Genomic DNA, 10,624 nt, shown 5'->3' on the forward strand with positions numbered 1-10,624 from the left:
TTTTTAGCACCTTTTTCGCAGCGCCCCCTGGGCAATGCAAGAGCCCCATATCTGCCACTGTTCCCTCTGCCAGGGTCGGGCGAAGGTCTGTGCATCTCAGCACTACATGCTCAGTGGTCTCCATTTCGGCTCCGCAAGCTGTGCACCGAAGGTCCACGTCTTCAAATTTAGCCCTGTATGTTTTCGTTCTCAAAACCCCCGTCCTAGCTTCGAATAATAGTGAGCTGCCCCGCTAGTTATCAAATAAGAGCTCTCTCTTAATCTCCTGTTTTTGTGACCTATACATTGACAGCGCTGGCTTTCCGAGCATTCTTTCTTCCCACATTTTTCTTTCCGTCTCCTTCACCTCCTTTCCCACACTAAAACCACGTTGGACCCCCTCCCTCGGCTGTAGGTATCTATTCCTCAGCTTCCTCGTTTTTTTTCCTCGCTTCCCCACCTTTTTTCCTCCAGTGCTGGGAGTCTCTGTTCAAATTTTAGTTTACTTATTGCCTCTCTACCTTCGAATGACGTCCATCCCATGTCCCCCTGCACTCCCTCATTAGGGGTGTTCCCGTGCGCTCCTAAGGCCAACCTGCCTACACTTCTCTGTCTTGTTTCCATGCATGCCTGAACTTCCAATTTCATGCACAGTACTGAATTTCCGAATGTGAGGCTGCAGGTACCATAACCCCTTTCCATACCCCTCTAACCAGCTCGTACCTATTATAGTTACATAGTGCCTTGTGTTTCATTACTGCTGAGTTCTTTTTCACTTTTTCAATCATAATTTGTTCATGTTCTTCCAGGTACTTTTTGCCCTCGTTTAGCCATATACCCAAATACTTGTATTTTCCAACATGATCAATCTTAGTGCCTTGTATTTCCAACGGTTCCCCCCTTTCTTCATTGTATACTATTATCCCAGACTTCTCTGTACTGAATTGCATTTCCAATTTTTCTCCCTTCTCTCCACATATCCTCATTAGTTCCTGTATCCCTACTCGGGTGTCAGCTAGCAGTACAATATCATCTGCATACATCAGTCCGGCTAGTACTTGAGCTACCTTCTGCCCTTCCAGCATATATCTTATGTCGGTTTCTATTGTGCTCTGTTCTAGCAACATTTACGTTTGCTCATGTAAATCATAAAAAGCAGGGGCGACAATGGACAGCCCTGCCTGAGACCACTTTTATTTTAGCTGGCTTTGTAGTTTCCCCCTCCCATGTTATCTCTGCCTCATTATCTGTATAAACTTGTAGGAACCGAATCACCTTTCTATCTAGACCATATTCCTTCAACTGGCTCCATAACTTTTCTCGGTTTACATTATCATAGGCTCCTCTATTGTCTAAAAAAGCTATCCATAGCGGTTTCTGCCTGGCTTCCGCTATATCTATGCACTGTGTTATAGCAAATAAGTTATTATCTAGCCTTCTGTTCCTTCGAAATCCATTCTGCAGCTCTCCCAAAATCTCTTCACGTTCTGCCCATTCCTTCATTCTCATTTTCACCATCTGCATTGCTACTCCGTAAATGACTGATGTGACAGTTATTGGCCTGTAGGATTTAATGTTGTCCTTGCTTCCCTTACCTTTGCAAACTAATATCATTCTGCTTGATTTCCATATATCCAATTCTGTGGAACATCTCCCCCTACAAATATTTGTTCAATAAGTTGTAATTTTAATTTACTTTTCCGACCTAATATGCTTATCGATTTCATAGGTATGTCATCAGGTCCTGGCGCTGTTCCCACGGGGACCTTGTGTTCAATTCTGTCCCATTACTTACTTATCATCCTCTGTTTTCCTTCTCTAATTCTGTCCTGCTGCTGTCATTGTTCTCCGTTTCGCTACCCTCTGGCTCTGGAAATGCTGCCTCTATTGTTAACCTAATATGTTCCTGAGCTTCCTCTCCCTCTACCTTTGTTCCTTCTGGTGTGGTCAATGAGTGCTGAACTACCTCTGTCTTCTTACTCTGTTGCCTTATGTGCTCCCAAAATTTCTTAGAGGCATGTCTGTCTTTTTTTTCGTATGTCTAACAACAACTGTACCTCAGCTTTTGCTATCTTGGCTTGACTTAATGCCGGTGCTTCTCTTTTCATTGCAAGGTAATTCTCCCATTTTGTCTCCACCACTTCGGGTGGGGCTCCCCTTTTCTTTGCTGCTCTGCGTTTTCTGCACGCATCTTAATTTTGCGTTGCTCTATGGCCTCCTTAACTTCTCGGTCCCACGAGCTTTTCGGTTTATGTTTTCCCTGCTTACTTCCTAGATTCCTAATCTGTCCGTTCTCTAGCTCTCGTTTAAATATACCTATTAACTCGTCGTATGTCCATGCCCTTCGCGGTTGCTTGGATACCATGTTTTCAATGTTTTTTGCCACTAGGTCATTCAGTTTGCTCATAAATTTCCTTTCTTTAGTTTCTATCAGTGGTACTGTCCTTCCAAAACTGATTTTGATTTGTTTGTGATCACTCCCCAAGCTTTTTGCACCTTCCTCATCAATTTCCATACCTCCCAACCGTTCATACAGCTTTTGGGACATGCAGTAGTCGATTGTCGAGTGGGAGTTATTTCCTTCCCATGTTGTCTTCCCGTCGCATTTCATTTCAGTATTAACTATTACAAAATCATGGGCCTCACAAAAATCTACTAACATATCTGCCCTGTTGCATCTGTCACCCAGTCAAAGTATTGCGGTGCGATGACCAATGTTGCCTGCCGAGCTTAGCAGGACACCGAGCATGGCGGGCGAACCAAGATTATGCCTGAGGGCGCGTCACATGCTTGCTACAAAGTGCTTCGCGTAAAGCGTGTAATTTATTATAAGAATTTAAAAATGAACATCGCTGACGATCGCAGCACACTGCGTGGCGGAATTTTAGGCCGCCCCTACCCATGTGACGCAAATCACCTATATGACGTCAGTGGGGCGAGCTATCCGATTGGCTGACCAGGGCGCGTGATCGATAATTTTCCCAACTTTATGGTAAACAAATGATGTTCGTAATAGTTGGAATGTTAGTTAATTAGTTTTTTATAAAAAAGAAAGTAACATAAAGGGGATGCACAAGGACAATTTTTCTGTACACTTAAGCACTTCCGACACACAGCAAGTGTCGTCAGCTTGTGTTACAACGTGCTCCGTCTTTGACGAGAGCTCCACCGTCAGTGTCGGCCTGTCTTTTCGCGAGCGCTATGATTCGACTTTTTTGCGTTGTGGAGTGTAAACGTAGCGACTGGCAATATGTCAAGCTGCGACATCGTCCCTCTGCAAGCCAGTAGACGAACGGACTGGCTGCGGCGCATGGGACTGACGCTATCCGATCGGTGCCAGGATTGGCGCGATTACGGCCGTCACTTTACCCCGGAAAATTACTAACGCAATAGCGTTTCGCGAGTCCGGTATTAGGGTAAACGCAAGCGCAAAGGGGACAGGGCCTGGCCGTGTCCCCTTGCGTGTCGTTTCATGGGATGAACAGAAGTGCAAATGTGAATGGTCTGCATGGTGCAGCCACCTGGTGGCATAGAGCTCAACGAGACAGAGTAGCAGTAACAAAATGTATTTTTATTTGCTGCTGATGTAAAGTTTTCGCAGGAGTGTAATCGTTAACACGTTGTTTTTGTAAATGCTGAAAATGTTTTACACTTGGTTAGAACAATATTCGCTCTTTCTTTGGCTGGTTAAGCTCTGTGCCAACGGGTGGCTGGACCGTGGAGACCGATCAGGCAGCTCACGTACGTCTACGCTAAAGTTCCTTCATCAGCTTGAGTTTATGCTTCCACCGTTCCGTCGAAACGTTCCGCTAGTGTGTGGTTACCGGAATACCAGACACGTTCGGCGCTTCGACGGAATGTTCGCAACGCACGCTGCTTCGATAGCTCTCGCTTGCGGTCGACGGCCAAGCGGCTAGCGGAGAGGGTTCGCGCGGGCGGGCTCTAAAACAACCGGAAGTGGACGATGTGACGTCGCATCGTGACGCAGAACCAGTGAAGCCGGCGCTTAGCCTCGATGTCTCGGCAAACGATTTGAGGAGGAAAAGCACGGCTAGGGAGGAGGGTAAGTTGTAATCGCTTGTAGCTCCATAATAGGCAACGCTTCACTTAAATTGTGGTGCGAATGTTCTACTTAAGCTGTACCCTATGCGTCTCGAAGATCTGTCCGAACCATTTTAGGGGCCCTTTAAACAAAACGCCGAGGAAGATGACAGTCGCTTCAACAGACTTCTGCCTCCGGATATGATCGCGTTGCAAGAGACACACGGCAGACCAAGACTCCCGGGTTACGTGACCTACACGGATCCGACGTAAGGCGGGACGGCGTTACTGGTGCGCGCCAACATAGCAGCCACCCAGCACCTCACGGCGCAAAAGGGCTGCGAGCACACGCTGGTCGAGGTTCACACAAGAACGATTGGCAGTGCCGGAAACCTGTTTGTGATGAGCGCATACTGCAGGCCGTCACAAAGGCAGTACGACTTTGAAACATTAGTGAGCCAGGTGAAGAGGTTGGCGGGGAACAGGCCGCTCCTGGTCCTAGGCGACTTCAACGCCCCTCACACTACATGGGGTTACAAATACCAATCTAAACGAGGCAAGGCTCTAGCAAAGGCAATGGAGGGCCAAGAAATGGCGCTCCTTAATGAACCGGGCGTCGTCACCCGAAAGGGAAACAGCGTCAACAGGAACACCACCCCGGACCTGTCGTGGATGGCGGGCTCCCTAGAAGCGGCCTGGCCGAACGAAGACGTAGACCTGGGCTCCGACCACGGCATCGTAAGTGTAACGATCAAGGGACCAAGGTTCCGGGCAGCCCTCGGCAAAGCCCGGATCACCGACTGGGACCGAATGCGCAAGCACACGGACGAAGAAAACGAGACCTCCGGAGAAAACGCGACGGAGGGCAGACATCAAACGTACGCAGAATGGGCGCGAGTACAAAAGATCGTGCTCGACCGATTTACTCAAGAAGTTGTGACAACGATGCAGACGCCCTTCGTCGACGCCAAACTAGCACACATGTGGGTGGCACGGCACTCGCTCACGCGAAGATGGAAGCGTCAACGTCGAAACAAGAAGCTCGTCGAACGCATCGCGCTCCTCAACAAACAGATCGCTGAATACGCAACCAAGCTGTGCCGAGAGAACTGGATGAGTACGTGCGACGGGCTGCAGGGAAAGCTGTCGGCGCGCAAGACCTGGTGCCTGCTCAGACACCTGATCGACCCGTTGAGCAGCAAGACCGCAACCAACCGCAACCTCACCAAATTTCTGAACGCTTACGATGGCAACGGCCAAAGGCTCATTGAAGACCTCAAGGCGATCTACCTCAAGACGGAGAGAGGGCGATTTCCCATACTGGAGGAGCACCGAGGACCGGAAAATCTGGCGTTGGATAAACCGTTCACCATCACTGAGTTATTAACCCTTTGAGGGTCGACGCTGTAAATATACGGTGCCGCGATCAGTCCGAAAATGGTCGAAGCCGTATATTTACGGCACCATCTGTACATTTAAAACGCGCGCTAATTTCCTAACTTTTCCTTGCCTGTCATGTGCTGCCACTATGTGGGGATACATGGAATTTTTTTCTCGGGTCTCTCTTTTTCGATTTTCGTTGTATAGTGTTTTTTTTTTTGTTGTTGTTGTTGCTTCGGCGTGTCTGTTACCGCTCCCGCATTGGCGCCCTCGCGGAAGCGCGGCGGTTAGTTTCGGTTTTGTTCCGCACGCGGTTTCGGCTTCTTTCGCCTGCAAAACTGATGGCTATCTCGTTCTTATCACTCAAACGGTGACCACCTGTTAGGCGCTCATTTGTTGCTCACAAAGGTCCGCATACGAAGGATGCCACCGTGCATGCGTTTCCTTTTTTTGGCAGTTTATTCAGAAGTTGCCTCCCACGCGCGGCTGCTCAGGGAAGCAGTACCCGGAGGAGGTGCCACGTCTGCACCAACACCACTCGGCAGCAAAAACGTCGCAAGGGCACAAGGTGCATGTGCGCTGAGTGCAACAAACCGCTCTGTGTGGAGCCATGCTTCAAGGACTACTACACGCTGAAGAAATATTAATGGAAGAGGAAGATTTCAGACTTGCGAAAAATTTTCGTGTGCGCATTCTTGTGTATTTTTCTCGTGTGGACATTGTGTATAACAATGCGCCAATTTTTTTTATTTCTTATAACTTTATTTGCTATTTTTTATTGTTCTTCATGAATAAACAGTACATATATGCCAAGACAAAACATTTTTTTCTCACTTTACGGTCACCCTAGAAAAATTACGGTAATTTTTTTTTGAAATAGGTCCTTCTGAAGAATTTAAATGAGCAATAAAAAAATCGACCCTGGGTGGTCGCATATGGCGAAAAAAATCGACCCTCACAGGGTTGACAGCCATAGACGAAAGTAATAAGATGAGCGCCTCCGGAACGGACGCCATTACATACAAGCTGCTCAATAACATGATTGATGCGGCGGCACGCGGGCTCCTGGGTCACATCAACAGAACCTGGGAAAGCTCGAAGTTGCCCGCAGAATGGAAAGAGGCCGAGGTGCGGTTCATACCTAAACCCGGCAAACCTCTGACGACCGAGAACATGCGCCCTATCTCGCTCACGTCCTGTGTGGGCAAAGTCATGGAACGCATGGTTCTCAGAAGACTTCAAGCACACCTGGACGAGACAAATCAGATGCCGGCGACCATGTATGGATTCCGCCAGCACCTGAGCACCCAAGACGTCCTGATCCAATTACACGAACGATTAAAAGAGCAACGAGGCACGCGCCCCGGGGTATACTGGCTTTGGACCTCAAAGGGGCCTTTGACAACGTGTCCCACGCCAACGTGCTCGAGAACCTGCGCAAGACGGGGTGTGGCCGCAAGACCTATGGCTATATTAAAGATTTCCTAACCGATAGAACAGCAACTATCCGGATAGGAAATGAACGGTCAGAGCCTGTGGAGCTCGGAGACAGGGGTACCCTCTGCTTTTCAAACTAGCACTCCTGCCCCTGCCCCAACTACTCAATCAGATCGAGGGCGTGGACCACGCGTTCTATGCCGACGATATAGCGGTGTGGACGAACCGCGCGGGGTCCGATGCCTGGGCGGAGGAAGCCCTGCAGAGAGCGGCAACGACCGTCCACGAGTACGCCACGACCTGCGGCCTGAGCTGCGCTCCACAGAAATCGGAGCTGCTCATGGTACAGCCCGGAAGACCAAAGAAGGAGCCGCCGCCGAACATAATCATCACCATCGACGGCACAGAGATCAAACCAACGCAGCAGATCCGGATACTGGGCCTGCTGTTGCGCAGCGACGGCAAGGCGCACGCAGCCGTCAACAAAATCAAGACCACATCAGAGCAAGTCCTGAGCATGATCCGGAGACTCACCAACCGGAACAGAGGAATCAAAGAAGAAGACGCACTGCGCCTGGTGCAGGCATTCGTCGTGTCACGCGTAACGTACTCCGCCCCGTACCTCCAGCTTGCGAAGGTGAACCGCGAGACGCTGAACACGACGATAAGGAAAGCAGTCAAACTCGCCATGGGCATCCCAGTCTACTCGTCAACGCAGAAGCTGCTGGAAAGGGGTGCCCACAACACGGTGGAAGAGCTCGTGGAAGCACATCTATCCCACCAGAAATTAAGGCTGAGCCGGACAGAGCACGGTCGGGCCGTCCTACGCAAGATAGGATGGCAAATTGAACAGTAACCGACAACGGAGCTCCTGCCCCCCCCCCCCCCCCCCCCCAGCGTGGAGAGACATTATTAAGACCACGCCCCTCCCCCGCAACATGCAGCCGTGATGGAACGACGAGAGACGCTCTGCGCGGGCCAAGGCACTGGCTCGACAGCTGGAAGAGGACCCCGAGGTTCTCTACGCGGACGCCTCGCTTCCCCAGCACGGAACCAGAGCAACGGTGGTCGTCACCACCATCGATGAACTGGTCACAGGCGCGTCAATACGGACGACGAATACAGCTGAAGCAGAAGTGGCCGTGGCCCTCGCCCAACCGGGAGTGAGGACCGTGGTCACAGACTCCACGACCACCTACGCAAGCTACCGCAAGGAGGACATCGCTCCCGCGGCACTAGCGATCCTCACCAAATTCAAATCATCGGGACGGGCCGTTGAGCTCGTGCGGGTCCCGGCTCACTCGCAAGTGGAAGGCAACGCACTCGCCGACCACTGTGCCCGAGAAGTGTCAATTCCGGCCGAGGACGAGCCAGAGCTACCGCACCCCGTGACAAGTTACAAAGAAATGACGCAAATGTACGGAAGCGGCAGATGTAGGCTTCCCCGTCCGCATCAGCAACTCAGCCGAATGCAGCAAACGATCGTGCGACGCACACAAGCGGGGTCGCTAGCGCATCCCGTGCTCTTGCACAAGATGTTCCCAACAGAGCATGACACTTCATGCCCTTTTTGCATACGGTCAAAAGGCACTCTAGCACACATCCTTGCAGAATGCACTAAGCTCAGATACAGTGCCCCACTACAGTGGGGCACTGTATCTCTGTCGTGTGGTAAGGTGCCTTGCTCAGAAGCTTATTCGCTTCTTGAACGGCACGCTCTGCCATTCTGTTTAAACATGGGGTATTGTGAGCTTAACGTAGTGTGGATGTTGTCACAGAGCTCCATGTATCCAGCAAACTTGTGGCTGTTAAACGGTAACATGTTGTCGCTGATAAGTTTGTAGGCAACGCTGTGCGTACCGAAGACCTCTTGGCAGAACTTAATGACAGCTTCTGCCGTTGTGTGCTTCAAGCGCCGAAGCTCAATATATAGCAAGTAGAAGTCTACGTTGCTTCCATACTCCTCTCCCGTTTGGTGGAAAAAATCGATGCCAACTGTGTGCCAGGATATAGTTCGGGGATGTCGTGGCTCATCATGGGCAGCCATTGGTTCCTGGACTTGTGTTGTCTGCAGAGCGCACACCTTTGCACTTTCTTTAAGAAGTTTGCTGTGTTAAGGTGTTTATTTGACCGGACCAGGAGCAGCGCAGTGGCGACAGTCTAGGCAGAGCACAGACTCCGAGCTCGAGCAGCACCCACGAGCAAAAGCATTGAAGAGGACGACCCAATCGAGAGCGCTGGATCATTCCAATCCTCCTCTACCGCCGACATACCCTGCAATAACATAGATGTCTCTCGCACATTGCTTCATCTTTTCTGTGCCTCCATGTGCCGCTTGCATGAGGTCTAGGACTTGGTTCCTCATGCTGCAGGTAATGGTGAGTCGGTTGGATCGGATGCGTACATTGTCTTCAACATGGATCTGGTCACGATACGGTCAGTATAGCTCAGATTTTTTCTGGGACGAACTTTTTGCCTTCTGGCCATTTTGTGCTTGCACGTAGCTTCAGGGTACCGAGATCCTCATCTCAGTTTGTTTCACACTTGATCTGCTGTGGAGACTGTTAACTCTTGGTCGACGTACACTTGAAAGTGCTCGGCTTCCGGCATCTTTTCTTCCGAAGGAAACTGTGACAGGGCATCTGCTATATGAACATCTCGTTTCCCGGTTTGTATATTATCCAAAGTGAGTATTTGTAGAGTGGGCAGTGGTCCCATTCCACCAGGATGCATGGCTGTGCGAAGACATGGACCTGAAGGCGGGTGCAGCCCATGGGCGGCGCCAAGATTTTTTGACTGGAAGAAAAAAAAAACAGGCACCCAGCAGTACCACAATAACACCAGTTAACTAGATCGCAATATCGCTTCAAAAGAGTATATTTCACAACAGGAGAGAAACACTTCTGAGTACCTCTAAGCAATGTGCGCCTAAAAGCAATGTGCATATCAATTACAACAGGTAAAGATTTGCTACACCAAGGGAAGTTTACTACTCGACTGACTGTGGCGAAAGAAACGTTTGCGTCGACTTCATTGCTCGTTCGCACGTGGGAATAGTTTTTAGTACGTAACAGTGAAACCTTTTCTCAGTTAATTATTCTTTCGCATGCTTGTGCGATAACCGTGTCGCTTAACTTCGGTGCGTGTGCTGTTGGCATTTTGTTTGCGTAACAGCGATTGCCAAAGCGATCGTAAAACTGCGTGCGTTCAGAGTAACAGAACTTTTGTTGGAATTAGTGTCGCGATCTGAGAATTTGATGCCCTTGATGGCCGGTCACGCTGCTGAATTTAACCATGCGTGTATTTAAGACTGATATTGTTTTTCGCTAACAGTGTCGTGCACCGGTCTTGTCATAATGACGAAAACATTGGGCGATTTGTTAGGCTTCCGCTTATTTACACGTGAACGGATGCATGCTACTATGGTGTCAAGGTAAACGTCTCAGCTCTGTAAATACGAAAGGTGCGCTATGATTAGCTCATTCGCATGTGGTCTCATTTTTGTTATTATGAAAGTTCATCAGAGTTTACTGTCGCAAGCTCCTAGTGATTAACCATTAGCGTTTTGTTTGCGTAACGATCGCGATAGTGATCGTATAAACTGCATAAGGATGGATAACTAAATTTCCTTGAGTTATCTCAATAATCTGGATTTCACGTGGGACATTACAAAGAGGAGGAAGACTTATACACTAAGTGGAAATCGTGGTTTTGAAGCGTGGTGGAACATTTTGTCGCTGTCCCTGGAATGAAGGAATAAGCGCGCCCTTTGTACGTGAACTTGGGA

Source organism: Dermacentor albipictus, chromosome 8 (assembly GCF_038994185.2).
Source record: "Dermacentor albipictus isolate Rhodes 1998 colony chromosome 8, USDA_Dalb.pri_finalv2, whole genome shotgun sequence".
NCBI lineage: Eukaryota > Metazoa > Arthropoda > Arachnida > Ixodida > Ixodidae > Dermacentor > Dermacentor albipictus.